The 13415-nt window shown below is 40.0% G+C and overlaps 1 pseudogene; it reads left to right on the forward strand.

Moving 5' to 3' along the window:
- The first annotated feature begins 4446 nt into the window (after positions 1–4446).
- Positions 4447–10523, forward strand: LOC133297905 (disease resistance protein RUN1-like; annotated as a pseudogene).
- The last annotated feature ends 2892 nt before the right edge of the window (positions 10524–13415 follow it).

Below are 13415 nucleotides of genomic sequence, written 5' to 3' on the forward strand. Positions count from 1 at the left end.
GTTGACTCCCGCTTCTCTTAAACTTTTCCTCAGATTGTTTAGCTTGTAATTTCTTCTTTTCATCCATTTTCTTACTCTTTTCTGAAGTAGAGCCAGTTGCTCCACTAGCACCAGATGCTTGTGCCTCGGAAGACTTCTTACTTTTCGGCACACCATAAACTTCTTCCACCTTCCGGCATTGGTTCACGAATCTACTAAACTCTCGGATGTCGCAATTTGACATCTTCCGAGACATCTTCTCATTAAGACCCCATTGGAACTTGGAGGTCATTTCAGCCGGAGTAGGTAAGGCTCGCCCATAGTTGGCGTATTTCACCAACTCATTGAATTTTGCAAAGTATTGGTCAATAGACATCGACCCTTGCTTGAGATCGTTGTACTCATTCTGCTTCTGTTCCCTAGCCTCTCTAGGAAAATAGTTATCCAAGAACAATGTCTCGAACAACCGCCAGGTGATTTCCCGGCCTTCAGCTTCTAGTGGCTGCACGGTATTGGTCCACCAATCTTCCGCTTCCTCTTCCAGCATATAAACAGAGTAGATTAACTTCATTGCGTCAGGGCATCTCATCACCCTAAATATCTTCTCCATAGCTTGGAGCCATTTTGCAGCCACCATTGGCTCATAACCTCCCTTAAAAGAAGGAGGTTTGTGTTTTCGGAAAGCCATCAATCTTCTTTCCTCCAGTTCATGGTCACCGACATTCTCAACTCGAGGTTGACGAACCTCAGTGTGATGACTACGACTTCCAGAATGGTGACTACCCTCACCTTCATTGTTACCCACTACACCCTCTTCTTGTGAAGGAGTGGAGAAGGCGTAGCAGTGTGAGAAGGAGGAGTGGGTTGCCGGTTCACGGGCCTAGGACCCCTCAACGTCCTCAACTCAGTCATCATTGCGACCATCGCAGTCCGCGCATCCTCATTAGTTTTCATCAAAATTTCATTAGCATGCCTACTAGCCGCCAATTCCCTTTGTATATCGACCAAAGTAGCCGTCACAGGTTCAGGTTGACCACCTGTTGCCCCACGACTACTTCTGGGCCTAACAAGAGCAGCCAAAACAGGTTCTGGCTGAGCATTGGTGCTTGATGGTCCGGGGTTGTTTCGGTGCCTCGTCATGTCACTACACATGTTACACAAAGAAGTGAGTTGATCAGGCCCACACTTAGTGATCACAAATGCAATAATCATAAAGAGTACTAAAACAACTATAAAGCATCAAACACTAAGCATACTCAACAATAGCTAACAGTTATTCCCTACGAAACTGCTCTGATACCATAAAATGTAACACCCCGTTCTAGAACCGGTTTGTTAACATCGCATTATGATATTAAGCACAGTTACAATCACATGGGTTCAATTAAAATCCGGTTAAATTTTTCATTTTAAAACATGCCGAATTTATAATGCCCAATTGCGTGATCATAACCATATTACTTTGCGGAATCAGATAAACCAAGCTTAACATCATGTTCTTATTCCGTCTTTAAACCATTAATTTACTTCTTATTTATTTCCCAACTTCTACTATATTGTAGATCTCTTCGTTAGCTACGCGTGGTTTCAAACCGCTCCTCATTTGGAGCACTGTAGCTCAAGTTATGACAATTTTACTAACTCAGGTGTATGGTGAAAAACTACGCGGGCAGGGCGCTTAAGCGCGCTCCAGGGCGCTTAAGCGCCCACAGACAGAGGGAATTCACATTTTTGGCCACCAAGGGCGCTTAAGCGCGCTCCAGGGCGCTTAAGCGCGCTACCTGGGCGCTTAAGCCCCCATTTTGGGCGCTAAAGCCCCAGGCGGCAGAAAGCTTTTGGTCTTCACAGGTGCATCAGGGCGCTTAAGCCCCCTCATGGGCGCTTAAGCCCCCTGAGCAGGCTTAAGCCTCCATTTGTAGGCTTAAGCCCCTTCTTCTGGGCAATTAACTATACTCATATTTTTCATGCATCTTTCTTGGGGAATCAATCCTACACATTTTACAACCTATTTAACAAGCTTGTGATATCCCTATATCATTGCTTAACTCTCATCGTCTCATCATTGATTTAACGGAAATTGGGCAGCATAACCTTTGTTTTCTCAATGTTTCCCAACTTTGCACAAGGTACCTAATTGACTTTCCAGCTCAACATATCCAATACATAAAAATACATTCATGCATTTAACTTACAGTAATCATCATACACAAATATCTTCATTACTTACAATATTACATCATGTCTTAATTACAAATCTCATTTACATGCCAAAGGACTTAGCTACAAAATGAACATGATCAAAGCAAGTAACCATGTATCAGATACCCATTACTACTACAATGATCATGCACTAAGTCCTCCAAAATACATCATATGACATCAAAATATACATATAGCAATGCTAAATGGCATGCAACTTAACATGTCCAGCTATCAGGTACAGTCTACTCACGCTTCTTGCCTCGATCAACCTCACCTCTATCAGTACCTGAAATGATGCCCCACAACACGGGGTGAGATATACGAATATATCACAGTAAACCAGAGGTCCTTAGAGATCACTCCACCCTAAGGTTCACTTTGATGTACACATAATCATAATAGCTTAACACATTCTTATCCACAAGCATCACATGGACTTCCAAGAGAGATCCACTATGGGCTGTTTCTCTTAGGCTCTTACCACATGGAGATCCACATAGGGCTGTTTCCAAGGGAAGTCCTTTCCTCAATCTATTCCAAGAGAGATCCTCAAAGGGCTGTTTCTCTTAGGCTCTTACCACATGGAGATCCACCTAGGGCTGTTTCCAAGGGAAGTCCTTTCCTCAATCTAGGAACCTCCAAGAGGGATCCACATAGGGCTGTTCCTCTTAGGCTCTAACCACATGGAGATCCACATAGGGCTGTTTCCAAGGGAAGTTCCTACCAATCATCCTCATCATAATACTATCACTCATAACCTCAATCACAATCCTCAACCATTACCTCATTCATTATTGCTACTTCTATAACCATTCCTCAATTACTCTTAAACAATCAAACATCAACCAATAATCATCAATCAATCATAACATGTATCAATGCATGAATCAATGCATGAGCATACAATTACTATCATAATTACATATCACATCTCATAAACCATTTCTCCTCAACGGAGTATGGTGGAACACTCAATGGGATCAACCACAAGGTCCAAAGGTTTACCTTGCTCCTGAGCTTTCCTCAATTGCACACAACCCCAAGGGTTGGTCACTCCACTTGGTCTTCTTGCCTCAATCCTATCAACACAAGGAATACAATCAAACAATGCTAACAATGCAAGGAAATCCATAGTTCCAAGCCTAGATTTCTCTATACATCAAAGCATACTAAAATAACACTATAAACTCATTTCTACCGATTAAATGTCATTCCTAGCATTTTTCACAACATACTCTAAGCCTCATTCTTCCTTGAACATAGCCAATCTACTCAACATTTCATAAAAACCCTAAAACACTATTCATTAACCCTAAACTCATGCAAATCTCCAAGAATCATGTGAAAGAGAGTGGAAACTTACCACCAATGATCACACAATAGAGGAATGAGTGTTCCTCAAGCTTCCATGGAGGTAGAAACTCCCAAAACCCCAAACTCTCACAAAGGGGCGGAACTTTGAGAGGAAAAATCTCACAACACAACACTCCCCACTAAGAACCGAGCTTGGATTATGAAAGAGGGGAAGATTTAGAGTGGTTTAGGCTTTTGAATCACCCAAAACGGTTAAGGTTTCCTCCCTCCTCTCTCTCTTCTTCTCTCTCCCTTTCTCCTCCTCCTCCTTCTTCTTCTTTCTGGTGCCTCTGTTTCTCGACGGGGAATTGGGGAAAATGGGGATCCTTTTTTGTTTTATGCCACTTAACCTTATGTTAAGTGGTTTTAAGTGGGTATCGGTTCATCTATCTATTTAACTCCAATAATTACCAAACTTCACCCAAAAATCTGGAATATTATTCTAGGAACATTTCCACTTTTATTTTTATATTTTGGGTACTTTTGCCTACACCCATTTATACCCCTTAATTTTCACCGAGTACACTTTTTAACTCCAAAGTGACTCAGATTTATTTAATTAAGCCTTATACTTAATTTTACTCACTAAAACATGCTTAATTATTTAATTAAAATTAATCAATTAAATGATTAAGTTTGAGGTATTATACTCCAATTATCATAGTTGCTCTTGGTGAGCATAGGGACTTGGAAAGGAACCATGTTGCTACTTGCCATTTCTCTAGAAAGGATCTTAAGGCTCTGATACCACTTTGTTGGGAGGAGGATATTTGAGAAAAGGAAAGGTTTAGAATGATTTGGAGGAAGAGAACACTTTTATTACTACACAACTCTTTTACCTTTTTGGCTTTTTGGCTTGTTACAAAATGATGGAGGACACACCTATTTATACTAGTGGCACCTCCTTAACCAATGGCTAGGATTATGCCAACACTATTCTCATCTAATGGCTACAAATCATTCTCTAGAATTCTCCACTATTTTCCTAGCCTAGATATTTCCATGGTAGTTTCTAGGTTGAACTATTCTAGATATTTCCATGGAGTAATCTAGAGTGGATTACTCTAGAATTTGGGCTAAACTACTCCTAAAGATTATTCTAGAAGTTGGGCCAAATAATAACAAAGCCCAATGGACCAAAAAACTAAATCAAGTTTATTTTTCAACAGTTATAACTTATATGACAAGGAATCGGAGCTTTTGTGACCTAGTGTTTGACCAAGTGTTTAAGCTTCTATTCTTTCACAATTTATACCCTTTTTTTATTTTGGGATATTTATTATTGCAGTAATGACAACACTGTTGTGAAGGAAATTGTTGATACAGTTTTGAACATTCTCGACAAAACATACTTGTCTATTACAGACTTTCCAGTTGGACTAGAACCCCGTGTGCAAGATGTGATTAGATTTCTAATAAAGCAAACAAGAGGAGTTTGTATAGTAGGGATTTGTGGAATGAGAGGAATTGGTAAAACAACCATGGCCAAAGTCATCTACAATCAAATTCGTCATGAATTCAAAGATAAAAGTTTCCTTGCAAATATTAGAGAAGTTTGGGAGAAAGATAGGGGCCAAATTGATTTACAAGAACAACTTCTTTTATTTTGGGATATCCTTCAAACTGGAAAGATGAAGGTGCATAGCTTTGAGTGGGGACAAGCTATGATCAAGGAAACACTTTGCTCAAAAAGGGCACTTGTTGTACTTGATGATGTGAATAAGTTTGAGCAATTCAATGCATTCTGTGGAAATCGTGATGGGGTTGGTCCAGGAAGTGTAATCATCATTACAACTAGAGATGTACGTTTACTGAAGGTCCTTGCAGTTGACTATGTTTATACAGTGGAGGAAATGAATCAAAGTGAGTCTCTTGAGCTTTTCAGTTGGCATGCTTTTAGGCAAGCAACTCCGAGAAAATACTTCCTTACACTCTCGAGAAGTGTAGTTGCTTACTGTGGAGGAGTCCCTCTAGCTCTTGAAGTCCTTGGATCTTACTTGTACAAGAGGCGCAAAGAAGAGTGGCAGAGTGTATTATCAAAACTGAAAAAAATACCCAATGATCAAATACAAAAGAAACTAAAAATAAGCTTTGACGGTTTAAGTGATTATATGGAGAAGGATATTTTTCTGGACGTATGTTGTTTCTTTATTGGCAAGGACAGAGCCTATGTTACAGAGATACTAAACGGCTGTGGACTTCATGCTGAAATTGGAATAACGGTCCTGGTAGAAAGGAGCCTCATAAAAGTTGATAATAACAACAAGCTCAGTGTCCATGATTTGCTACGTGACATGGGAAGAGAGATTGTTCGTCAAAGTTCACCAGAGGAACCTGAGAAGCGTAGTCGATTGTGGGTTCATGAGGAGATAATTGATGTATTGACAGAACATACTGTAAGAACTTTCTCTACGTACTATTTTGAAATTTATGATAATCCTCCACGATCTTATCATGACTATAAAAATTATTTCACCTGACTTTTGACTTAAAATTGTGGCATTGATAATTCGGTGAGTATCTATCTTGTAGTGTGCACTAAATATATGCTTGACTGCAGCTTTATGTATTGCTTATCTTCTTTGTAGTGAGAAAACAACAAATGTTTCCCTTTATTTTTGAAATTTTTCTGTTATTTTTTTTTCCCCACAGGGAACAAAAGCTATTCAGGGATTGGTTATGAAGTTGCAAAGAACTAGTAGAGTCTGTTTTAGTACCAAAGCATTTGAAAAAATGAAGAGATTGAGACTTTTGCAACTTGATCATGTACAACTTGCTGGAGATTATGAGTATCTTCCCAAACACCTGAGATGGGTCCATTGGCAAGGATTTCCTTTGAAATACATACCTGAAAACTTTTATCAACAAAATGTAGTTGCTCTTGACTTAAAATACAGTAATCTTAAACTAGTATATAAGGAGCCCCAGGTATCTTTTACATGAAATTTTGTTCATTGATAATAGTAATTCTGTCCACCATTTGCTTCTATAAGTTTTCTTTTAAAAAATTTCTCTTGCAGGTGCTAGAGGCGCTAAAATTCCTCAACCTCAGTCATTCCAGGTACTTGACAGAGACCCCTGATTTTTCAAAACTACCTAATCTTGAAAAGCTCATTCTCAAAGATTGTCCAAGGTACACCAATCCATTGGAGATCTAAGTAATCTTTTTCTGATAAATTTGAAGGACTGTACAAGCCTTAGCAATCTCCCAATGGTGATCTATAAGTTGAAATCTTTAAAAACGCTGATCCTTTCTGGTTGTTCAAAGATTGAGAAGTTAGAAGAAGATATAGTGCAGATGGAATCCTTGACAACTCTAATTGCAGACAATACTGGTGTAAAACAGGTGCCCTTTTCGATGGTAAGATCCAAAAGTATTGGATATATTTCCCTATGTGGATATGAAGGATTAGCACGTGATGTATTTCCTTCTCTCATTTGGTCTTGGATGTCGCCAACAATGAATCCCCTATCCCGTATTCCACCATTTTGGGGCATGTCAACGTCTCTTGTCTCCATTGATGTACAGAATAATAATTTGGGCAATCTATCACCGATGCTTAGTGGACTTTCAAAACTTCGAAGTATTTGTGTGCAATGCGACTCGGAGTTTCAACTAACCCAAGAATTAAGAAGAATTTTGGATGACTTATGTGATGCAAATTTTTCTGAACTGGAAAGAACATTATATTCATCCCAAATTTCAGAGAATTCCATGGGCTCTCGTTTGATTGGAATGGGAAGTTACCACCAAGTCATCAATATGCTTAGCAAGAGCATATCAGAGGTTTTTTCTTGCTCTCTGTGTGGTCGCCTTACCTTTACTATTCATCTTTCCTACTTTGAAATTGATAGTGATGTGATATAATTGATGTGTTACAAAAGACAAAGCAATAACTCCTATTTATACTAGTAGTAGACTCCTAATCCTAATTAAATAAAGAAAAAAATCATGAGTTATAAGAAAATATTGAAACAAATGCTAAGAGATCATCTAAGGTACTCTAAATTATTCCAAAGTTATAACATGATATTATGAAATATCCCCTAGATATTCTAATAACTAGTAATTAAGAGAACTTGAAATTATCTTTACTTTAGCTAACATATTTGTTGTTTTTATGATTAGTGGGAATATAATGAACATGATGCTTAGTGTAACGCCCGACCACTTCAAGAATTAATGGCTATCCCCACATACTAACACGAGACTTTTCAGTGTGTTTTTTCCTCACTCGCACACTTCCCGGGAAAACTTCCCAGGAGGTCACCCATCCCTGAATTGCTCCAAGTCAAGCACGCTTAACTGTGAAGTTCTTCCGATCCGGGCTACCGAAAAGCAGATGCATCTTGTTAGTATAGGTAGTACCAATTAATTCTTAAAAGCTATCCCAAACTGTGCAGTCTTATACCTGCACAACCTTTGGAATCCCTCTCTTTCGGGTGTCGATTTGATTCATTCATGCATGTAACCCCACGCTGGAAGCCTGTCAGGAGCCCCTCCTTGTCCGTGCCTCTTTGCACCGGCGATCACTCCCCGCCCTCGTCAGGGCTCGGGATGTTACATGCCCACCAGCTTCCGCCTAGTTCGTCCTCGAACCACACCGTACTGGAAGAGAGGCCTGCTCTGATACCACTTGTAATGCCCGGCCACTTCAAGAATCAATAACTATCCCCACATACTAACACGAGACTTTTCAGTGTGCTTTTTCCTCACTCGCACACTTCTCGGGAAAACTTCCCAGGAGGTCACCCATCCCTGAATTGCTCCAAGTCAAGAACTGTGAAGTTCTTCCGATCCGGGCTACCGAAAAGCAGATGCATCTTGTTAGTATAGGTAGTACCAATTAATTCTTATAAGCTATCCCAAACTGTGCAGTCTTATACCTGCACAGCCTTTGGAATCCCTCTCTTTCGGGTGTCGATTCGATTCATTCATGCATGTAACCCCACGCTGGAAGCCTGTCAGGAGTCGCTCCTTGTCCGTGCCTCTTTGCACCGGCGATCACTCCCCACCCTCGTCAGCGCTGGGATGTTACACTTAGCATGAACAAAGTGAGAATTAGGCCATGTTTGATTTGGTTTTGCTTTTTATTTTCTATTGATATGTCTTTACTAATATTTACAAAAAATGCCACCTTGTTTTCACTATTTCCTTTACGACATCTTAGAAACTGGAACAATACGAAAATTAGGTGACATTTTTGTAATTATAAACAAAAACATATCAATTGAAAATGAAAACAAAAAATAAATTAAACATGCCCTTAATTTCCATGTTCTTAATATGAACATGATAAATGGTATTACTAGTTAAGTTATCCTCACATCACAACAAAAAAAGTGGAAATCTAGACAAGTGAACACCAAGATCACACTCAAATTGTTGAATACAAGTGAGCTGAGCAATATTAGATAAAAAAGACATGGCATTCACCTTTTTGGCTTCAGTCCTAGAGTAGTTAGACACATGGATTTCATCAAATATCTCTCTTTCCCTTCCCTAAACAAAAATTCAGTAACATAATTGTTGTAACATCTCGGGCGCTGACGAGGGCGGGGAGTGATCGCCGATGCGAAAGGGCATGGTGCGAAAGGGCACAAACAAGGAGCGGCTCCTGGCTTCTAGGGACGAGGGTACATGAATGAATCGAATCAACACCAAAAAGAGAGGGATTCCAGAGACTGTGCTGGTATGGGACGGTACAGTTGTGAATGACTTATAAGAATTAATTGGTACTACCTATACTATCAAGATACATCTAGTTTTCGGGAAGAACTCCATAGTTAAGCGTGCTTGACTTGGAGAAATTCTGGGATGGGTGACCTCCTGAGAAGTTTTCCCAGGAAGTGTGCGAGTAAGGAAAAAGCACACTAAAAAGTCTCGTGTTAGTATGTGGGGATAGTCATTGATTCTTGAAGTGGCTGGGTGTTACAATTGTTATCTTGAAAAACTTATGGATTGCACGATCAAATTTTTTAATATAAGTAGTGATCATAAAGAGTTTATGGAAGGTGAAAAGAAGTATAGGATTAAGGTGTGTGTAATAATATAATATGTGAACTAACATGAGAAAATGGCCTGTAGCCCAAGTTGAAAAATGTGCATGACACATCCGAGACATCAGTTCAGCTACATTTTTTTTTCTTTTGGCAACAGATTCACAACTATTACTGAAGCAGAAATCTGTCCCAACTTTCTGCCGTTGATGGGGACAGACTTTGTTTCAATTAGTTTCCTTGTCTACATTTTTCTTTATGCAGTACACTGTTTTTATATTGAACATTCCCCTTTCTGAATATTGAATGACACTGTAATGGCACAAAAAGTCCATTTGAATAGCATAATTACAGAAATAACTAAGCTTTTGTTCATGATACAGGGATTGACAACAAATGGTTCTAGTGATTTTTTCCTTCCGGGTGACAATTATCCTCACTGGTTAGCCTATACAGGTGAAGGACATTCAGTACTTTTTCAAGTGCCTGAGGATAGTAATTGTCGCATGAAGGGAATGGCTCTGTGTGTTGTTTATTCATCAGCCGCTGAAAACATTGCAGCTGAATGTCTTAGTAGTGTCTTGATCATTAATTACACAAAGTGCACAATCCTAATATACAAGCGAGACATAGCAATGTCCTTTAATGATGAAGATTGGCAGGGTGTAATATCAAATCTAGAACCTGGTGACACTCTGGAGATTTTTGTAGCTTTTGGACATGAATTGACTGCTAAGAAGACAGCTGTTTATCTAATATATGGTCAGTCAATTACTGTGAAAATAGAGCCATCAATTAACATGAAAGTGGAGCCATCAATTAACGTGGAAATGGTACCATCACCTAACGTGAAAACGGAGCCATCACCTAAAGTGAAAACACAGCCATCACCTAAAGTGAACGTGCAGGCATTGTTGAGAATGGAACGAGGGAGCCCAAAACCCTTTACAAAGGGTATATCCACCAATGGGCCAAATGACAAACCATAATAAATGAGCCGACACCACATCTCAACTCAAAATCTTAAGGCTGTAGGTTTATGGGTCTTTTGCACTTATATAGTCATCACTTGGTCTATGTCTAGTCGATGTAGTACTTCTTTATAACTCATACTTGAATACTTCCAACATCTTCCCCTCAAGTATGAGACCCAACATCATGCACTCCCTTAAGGACAACTTCTGCGGAAGTCTTTTTTTTCTTTTAACTATTGGAGTCACACTAGCCTTCTCCGGAGGCCTTGAAACATCACCATCTCTAAATACCCGGCCCAGCCAAACCTTTGGCTCTGATACCACTGTTGGGAAATTCGTTCCCTCAAACTCCAATGTCAAGCGGATCCAGGGGAAGCCCGTGGCGGGGAACCACCACCAATGAGCTAAGGCTACACCAACCGTAGCAAGTGGATCCGACACCATGTCTCAACCCAAAACCTTAAGGCATTGGGTTCATGTGTCCTTTCACTTATATACTCTTCACTTAGCTCATTATCAACCAATGTGGGACTCATCACACTTGAATATCTCAACAATCTCCCCCTCAAGTGTGAAACCCAACATTGGTATGCTCCCCCTCAACCGAGTACCCGAAGCGCAAAGTACTCGACCCGCCTCCTAGCCAATCACTAGGCTAGCTCGAGCCTAATCCGGCTCTGATACCACTGTTGGGAAATTCGTTCCCTCAAACTCCAATGTCAAGCGGGTCCAGGGGAAGCCCGTGGCGGGGAACCACCACCAATGAGCTAAGGCTACTCCAACCGTAGCAAGTGGATCTGACACCATGTCTCAACCCAAAACCTTAAGGCTTTGGGTTCATGGGTCCTTTCACTTATATACTCTTCTGATACCACTGGCGGAGTCCGAGGTTGCCAACGGCAACGTATCCGCGGAGAAGATCGACGCGTTGGAGCGTGAGAGAGATGAATCAGAGAAAAAGACGATGACTGCGGCTATGGGAGTCGAGATCGAAGATGTTGAGAGCGGCGAGTCAATTCAGAAGTCGGATAGAGAGGATAAGGAAGAAGACGAGATGTCGAAGGAGCTTGAGAAGCCAGCAAAGGAACGAGAAGCGTGGAATCCGAGATGCTTGATGGAGACCGGCTTGGAGGAGACTGCGAATCTGAGTCTCATGTTGATAACTGGGATGGGGGAGATCCCGGCTAAATCACCGAGTTCATGTTTTGGAGAAGAGCTCGACCCCGGCGTGATGAGGTTGATGTCGGAGACCGGCATAGGCGCGGTTCGGGTTGGAAGTCAGAAGTTGGAGACTGCATTGAATTCATTGTGGAAGTGGAAGATGTCGACTCCACCGAAAAGAGACCGTTTCCCTGGAGGACGGTTGTCTGAGATTCTATTGATGAGGCGCGTGGAAGCTAGACTTGATGAAGAAGAACCCGGCGATGAAGAAATTGAGAGCGGAAAAATGGAAGGTGTGATTGTGGATAGGGAACCCGGCGATGAGGAGCCTAGAGTTACTTTTATGGCGAAATCATTTTGGCTCAAGCATAAACCAGAAGAAGATCGTGAGGTGGAATCAGAAAATGATGCGTTGAGTTATTTGCTTGATGATGGGAATCAACGGTCCTCAATGAGTGATGGGGTTACTGTGGTTGAAGAGGCCCAATGTGCTATTAATGTAGCACATGTTGAATCTGAAAGTATTAAAATTGGCATAGGTGTTGTAAAACTAATGGGACGTTATAGTGATACAGATACTGATCAGTATGATGACTTGTGTGATGATCATACGTGTAAGAATGGATGTGGAAGTATATCAGAGGATGAGGTCGACGGAGAAAAATTCAAGATTGTCTATCTTCCACCAATGAAGGAACCGCCGGACAAAAAAAATTGAAGAAAGGAGTGCAACATGGAAGCAGCGCTAAAAAAATCAACCGGTGGAAAATTCAAAAAAGAAGAATTAAAATTTAAGGGGGAGTTTTGTTGGGTTAAATTTTAATGAGATAAAAATAGAAATTAGAAAATAGAAATGTGAAGAGTTTTCCGGTGAAGAGTCATGTCTTTAGGTTTGTGTTAGTGGACATTAATGAGTCAGTTATGTCAGTTAGAATATTAATGAGTCAGTTATGTCAGTTATAAAGTAATGAGGTGTTATGTGTGGAGTTATGTTTGTCAGTTTTATAGCTTATAAATAGCCTTTGATAGTTTGTATGAAATGTAGATCAAGTAGATTAAGAGAAAAAGAGAAAGAGCAAGAAAGTAAGAATAGAAAAGAAAAGTTTTTTTGTAGATACACAAGTCTGGTTGTCTCTTGCATCTGTGTGAATATTCAATTCTAAGAGACATCAACTAATGTGAAAACAGAGCCTTCAGCTAATGTGAAAATGGGGCCATCACCGAAGCCAACGAAAAATATCTTTGCAAGAATGCCAAAGAGAGTGGGAGAATGTTTATGCTTGAACTTGAATAGAGGTTTCAATAATTTTGATTGAGTCATGCCATTGTCGTAATATAGGATTCTCTTCGTTTCAGTGTTTTGCAATATTTTTCTGGGAGGGAGAGAGACAGTGCTATGTTGTATGTACAAAACGGAGAATTCATGTGGTTAATCTTTGTTTAATCAATAAGGGTCTGAAAATCTAGTTAAGTGTTCATTTCTCATTGTTCTAGACCTCATGCTTGACAAGACAAGGTGCAATGCGACAACATAGTTAGGAAACTAATTGGTGCAATACAAAAATTCTAAGCAGAGCAAAAGTTTCGAGTAACTTCTTCGGGGGTGGTGATCATGAGAATTTTTTTTATGAGGGATTCATAATTATTGGAAATATGATGGGAAAGTAAATTTTTTAGAAAAGTTAAAAAAAATTATCTGATAGACTGAAATATTATTGAAAAAATTAATTTAAGTTTTTTATGTTT

This window comes from Gastrolobium bilobum, unplaced genomic scaffold, assembly GCF_033153095.1.
Source record: "Gastrolobium bilobum isolate Gb01-03AN ecotype WA unplaced genomic scaffold, APGP_CSIRO_Gbil_v1 utg239590, whole genome shotgun sequence".
In the NCBI taxonomy this organism is placed as follows: domain Eukaryota; kingdom Viridiplantae; phylum Streptophyta; class Magnoliopsida; order Fabales; family Fabaceae; genus Gastrolobium; species Gastrolobium bilobum.